Source organism: Bison bison, unplaced genomic scaffold (genome assembly GCF_000754665.1).
Source record: "Bison bison bison isolate TAMUID 2011002044 unplaced genomic scaffold, Bison_UMD1.0 scf7180017864216, whole genome shotgun sequence".
In the NCBI taxonomy this organism is placed as follows: Eukaryota; Metazoa; Chordata; class Mammalia; order Artiodactyla; family Bovidae; genus Bison; species Bison bison.
Window position 1 is genome coordinate 1,891,547 of NW_011494788.1, and position 6,562 is coordinate 1,898,108.

The window sequence follows — 6,562 nt, forward strand, 5'->3', positions numbered from 1 at the left end:
GAGAAACGCTGGGCTGGAAGAAGCACAAGCTGGAATCAAGATTGCTGGGAGAAATATAAATAACCTCAGATATGCAGATGACACCACCCTTATGGCAGAAAGCGAAGAGGAACTAAAAAGCCTCTTGATGAAGGTGAAAGAGGAGAGTGAAAAAATTGGCTTAAAATTCAACATTCAGAAAACAAAGATCATGGCATCTGGTCCTATCACTTCATGGGAAATAGATGGGGAAACAGTGGAAACAGTGTCAGACTTATTTTTTGAGCTCCAAAATCACTGCAGATGGTGACTGCAGCCATGAAATTAAAAGACGCTTACTCCTTTGAAGCAAAGTTATGACCAACCTAGATACTACATTCAAAAGCAGAGACATTACTTTGCCAACAAAGGTCCATCTAGTCAAGGCTATGGTTTTTCTTGTGGTCATATATGGATGTGAGAGTTGGACTGTGAAGAAGGCTGAGCGCCGAAGAATTGATGCTTTTGAGCTGTGGTGTTGGAGAAGACTCTTGAGAGTCCCTTGGACTGCAAGGAGATCCAACCAGTCCATTCTGAAGGATATCAGCCCTGGGATTTCTTTGGAAGGACTGATGCTAAAGCTGAAACTCCAGTACTTTGGCCACCTCATGCGAAGAGTTGACTCATTGGAAAAGACTCTGATGCTGGGAGGGATTGGAGGCAGGAGGAGAAGGGGATGACAGAGGATGAGATGGCTGGATGGCATCACTGACTCGATGGACGTGAGTCTGAGTGAACTCTGGGAGTTGGTGATGGACAGGGAGGCCTGGCGTGCTGCGATTCATGGGGTTGCAAAGAGTTGGACACGACTGAGAGACTCAACTGAACTAAAGTGATGGAACTCTTGTTTGTCTCAAAAACAAACCTTTGTCTCAAAAATTGGCTAAATACACATCTTGTTCAGGTACAAGTAATGAAGAGAGATTGGATTTTTTCATGAGATAGACTTTCTTTTGAACAAAACCAATAGTGTTTTTTTTTTTTTTTTGAGATGGAGGTAGTTGATATTGTTCTTGTCAGTGAAATAATTGAAGTAAATTCTAAGAACTAGTTCTTTTTGATGATCTCAATCATTATGAACTTGAAAGTTGGGCTTCTGATTGATAGTGTGTATTTTACTTTGTGTTTAAAAGATTTTATTTTAATTAGAATGTTGTTCGAGATATGCCCTATAAAATTTCTCTATACTAATTTATTACTAATTTATAGACATTCTTTATATATGTCTTTTTCCAATTACTTATTTTTTCCCAGTTTTCTGTTCATCTTTAGGGGATATTTTTGTTAAATGAGCATTTAGATTTTGATATGTTCAAATGTATTACTTTTAGTGACTTCTGCCCTGAGAGACTTTTCTAAGAAATAACTTTGCTTTCACAGAGATCATAAAAGTACTATTATATATTTTCTACTGACAGTTATAAAGTTTAATGTTTTTAATTGGAGTTTTAAACAGAACTAGATCTGGAATTGAGTTTTTGAATACTTTTCAAAATAGATGAAATCATCACCATGCTGCTGCTGCTAAGTCACTTCAGTCGTGTCCGACTCTGTGTGACCCATAGATGGCAGCCCACCAGGCTCCCCCATCCCTGGGATTTTCCAGGCAGAACACTGGAGTGGGTTGCCATTTCCTTCTCCAGTGCATGAAAGTGAAAAGTGAAAGTGAAGTCACTCAGTGGTGTCTGACCCTCAGCGACCCCATGGACTGCAGCCTTCCAGGCTCCTCCATCCATGGGATTTTCCAGGCAGGAGTACTGGAGTGGGGTGCCATTGCCTTCTCCAAATCATCAGCATACCTAAAGTCAAATATTACCACATCAGATAATGAGTGGTTTAACCATTTTTTCACTGGTTTCTATATGCTAAGTTTCCGTATATGTATATTTATGTTCACTCCATCGTTCTGTCTGAGTTAATTAGAGATTTTTAAAGTTAATACATGTTAGGGCAAATATCCTTTCTTAATTTGTTTCTCAGATTTAGCTTGGTTATTTTGAAGTTTATTGTGTATAGAAGTCAATTTGGCAAATTCCATGAAAAGTGATATTCAAATTTTGTTCTATTGAATTTGTATTTTAACTTGAGCTTTAACCAACATTTTTGATACTGTGTCTTCTCATTTTTGAGCAGAGTACATATCTCATTTATTCAAGTTTCAGTGTCCTTTATAGCATTTGATAATTCCTAATGATTTTGCACATCTTAAATTTATTAGGTATCCCATAGATTTTTTTTTAACAAATTGAATCAATTCTATTTTTTTTTAAATAAAATGTGTATTGGTTATTGCTGGTACAATAACTATCAATTTTTATGTAACCTTTTTGTTTAAGTGGAAGAAACATAACTAAAATATCCAATTTGTAAGTGCAATGAATTTCTACACAGTGAAGACCCCAGGACCTAAATTAGAAATGAGTCATTTCAAGAACCTCCAGTCTTCTTTCATGTCTCAATTACCATCCTCTTACCCAAATACTATGTTAATTCTTAATCTATAGATTAGTTTCACTTGATTTTGCACTTTATATAAATGGAATCACACAATGTGTATTCCTTGTGTTGACTTCAGTTATATTGTAATCACATATTAAATGATCACCATGGGGTTGTCTATTTCTGAACTTTCTCTTCCACTCCTTTAGTCTGTTTGTGTGTTTTGTGTCAATTGCATGCTTTGTTTTTTGTATCTTTATGGTAAGTCTTAAGATCTGGTAGGGTGAATCCTGAACTCTTCATCATTGTCTTGACTATCCTACACATTTTTCATATAAATTTTAACATCAGCATATAAATACCCATACAAGAATATGCTGTGATTTTCACTGAGTTGAATTAATCTTATTTGTCAAATTGAGTAAATGTAAAGTCTTTAAAATACTGATCTTTTCAGTTTATGGAATTTCTGTCCATATGTGTTCCATATGTGTTATTTAATTTCTCTGGTATTTTTTTTTTCTTTTTTTGTATGGATACCTTGGGCATCTTTTGTTAGACTTATTCTTAGGGTTTTGATTTTTTGATCTTTTTGTAAATGACATTTCTTTATTCTAGGGTATAAAATACAATTATTTTTATTTATTGACATTATAATTATTACTGTAGATGCGAAGGACTCAGAGCTTTTGTTTTTTTTAAGATTTTATTAAAATGTTGAGTCAAATATATTTGGTTTTTGAAAAACTAACATGTATCTAAAATAAGCCTCAAATTTCTATATCCCAAGAACTTAACTAAGTGCTTGTCACATAATAGGTAATTTATAAATGATTACTGAATGGACAATGATTCTCTTTACAATGATTTTGTATAACATCATTGATTAAATGCTTCTTAAAAATTATTCCTGGAGGCTCACTGCAACCATTTTATGTAATATTGCACTCAGTGAAATAGACATTGCTAATTGCTATATTACCTGTTCAGCTCCCCTGCCTTTTTTTTTTTTTTACTATGTATTAATTTTATTTGGAGTAACAGTGTGTTTGGACCTGAGTGTTGGATGATGGTTCCCTTACAGCCAGAAAGGATGAAGCTCTGAATCGTGAAATCTGATGCCCTAGTAAAAAAAGTTAGATAAATCTAGATTCTCCATCATTCTTCCATTATTCTTCTACCTTGGGCTTGAACTTGGTGTCTTGAGGTTTAAGAATCATTACAATAGGTCAGTTTGAGGTGAGGTGTTCACATGCCTTTGGTAGATCAGGGAGGTAGAAGTAGATGGAACTATTGTGTTATCACCAAGCAGCCAAAAGAATGTCATAAACTGTCTCTTTCTGAATTTTCTCATTTGTGAAAAAAAGAAGCCAACTTTGTTAAACTCACTATTATTCAGATATCTATTCGTTAGAGAGAGATGCATTAGTGTGTCACATAGTTGGATAGTACTGAATGTATTACTACTGAGATCAAAATAGCACTGACCAAAAGACAGCTCTTATGAATTCATGATCCTCTTAGGGTCCTGAGACAGTTCAACAAAAATAATATGGCAAAACCAAGTTGGATGAGAATGAATGCTGAATGATGTATAATAGCATTGCATTTTATACTGGAATGGTAGATCTCATTTTTTAAAGATTTATTTAACAATATACAACTTATTCTCTAAGGCTAAATTTGAGCTTTCTTCCCCTAAAGTCTTCCTAATAATCAAATCTTAACATTTTTAGCCTTTTAAAATTTTACAATAACATTTATTAAGTGCATAAGAGTTTGGGCTAACATTATCTTTGTGTATGTGTTGAACCTCTTTTACAGATGTAGGCATGAAGATTAGAATACCACATCTTGCCTTTCTTGTTCTAATGGCAGACTTTTCAAACCTTCACAGCACCATTTCCCTCTAACATTAGTATAACCGTAAGCTCCTCTTTAACACAGACATCCAGGTGGTTACTACTACATTATCAGAGTTGTAATGCTAGCCATAACTTGATACCATAACTAGATCTGTAATTTAGTTTTTAATACTTTTCAAGATGGAAAGTCATCACTTTATGAAAATGTTGCCACATCAGATACTGAGTAGTTTATCCATTTTTTTGCTGGTTTCCTATACACTGTTTCTATATACATATGTTTAGGGGCACTCTGCTGTTCTGTTTGTCTCTGAGTTAATTTAAGATTTTTAAATTTAATACACGTTTGGACAAATATCATTTCTTAATTTGTTTTTCAGATTTAGCTTGGTTATTTTGAAATTTATTGTGTGTAGAAGCCAATTTGCCAATTCCTAACTTGATATCCGGAGAAAGCAATGGCACTCCACTCCGAAGTGGCAGCAGAAACAACTTGATATCCATGACTGAGCTAAAATGTAAACATTAATATCATAGATTGTATTGGTTTTATCTTTGTTTCTTACATACAGATTGTTTTTACCCTTCTCCTTTTCAGTTCAGTTCAGTTGCTCAGTCGTGTCTGACTCCTTATGATCCCATGGACGGCAGCATGCCAGGATTCCCTGTCCATCATCAACTGCCAGAGTTTACGCAAACTCATGTTCATCGAGTTGGTGATGCCATCCAATCATCTCATCCTCTGTCCTCCTCTTCTCCTCCTGTCTTCAATCTTTCCCATTAAGTATCAGGGTCTTTTCAAATGAGTCAGTACTTAGAATCAGGTGGTCAAAGTATTGGAGTTTCAGCTTCAGCATCAGTCCTTCCAATGAATATTCAAGACTGATTTCCTTTCGGATTGACTGATTTTCTTCTCTTTTTACATGTATTCAATTGACTGTTGTTAATAGATCTTTAGTAATATAGGAACTGACAATATAGATGTTTTTGCAAAATCATATGTATATCACAATGGCTAACACTATAAGACAGGACTGAAATATGAATAAAGCTTACTTTATACTCGAGTAATCCTACAAAAATGATACATTTCCAGGTTCTTGACTATCTTCTTTTTACATAGAAATAGTCTGTTAAGCTGGCAATGTTAGTTTTCTTTTCTATTAAGTTAGCACATCAAAATCTTCTATCAAAATGAATCAGTTCACAATGAGCAATAGATCTAGACGAGAATTGGATGATATGGGAGTGAAGACAAATTTGTTCCATTGCTAATGGACCATAAAGTCTAAAGTCAGACTAAGAAGGTGGATTTGTTTTGACATAAAGAGCATTATACTTGAAGTTAGAAAAAGGAAGTTTGTAAAGATATTATTCTCATTTTATAAAACATAAACCAAAGCTTAGATATATTTTGAGGCTCTAAATTATGTAACTTATGCTCTACCTGGACTACTAACCTATGTATCTAATTCATTTCATATGCAATGTAATTACATACATATAGATGGAAATATTACATATTTAGCCCAGCTAGTTTCTTTGTTATTTCCTATATACTTTCTGCCCTTTTTTAAGTTTTATGCTTTTGTGCAAACCTTATCTTCAGTCTGGAATGCTTTAACCTATTTAATTCATGTCATTATTTGCACATCAGTATACTTGTAGCTTTTCTATAAAGCTTTATGTAGGCCCTTGATAAAAATGAACCTCTTATCTGTGTTTCAAGGTCATTTCTTTTGTAGCATTATCTCAGTACACATTTATACATTTCTTCCTGTATTGACATATGTTATCTATATATATATATATATAAGCTAAGCTGTAAATGCAATAAGCATTCACATACTCTTCCATTCTTTTCTGTACACACCACACTATCAAGTATTATGCCTACGAGGTACTAGTGGCTAGATACGCCATTTGGTGTATTTATCAATTGTTACCTAATAACATCCCTGAGGCTCAGTGGTAAAGAATCTACTTACCACTGCAGGAGACATGGGTTTGATCCTTGGGTAGGGAAGATCCCCTGGGGATGAAATGGCAACCCATTCCAGTATTCTTGCCTGGAAAATTCTATGGACAGAGGAGTCTTGTGGGCTACAGTCCCTGGGGTTGCAAAGATTTTGACATGACTGAGCAATTGAGTACACACATCAGTTCAGTTCAGTTCAGTCACTCAGTTGTGTCCGACTCTTTGTGACCCCATGAATCACAGCACGTCAGGCCTCCCTGTC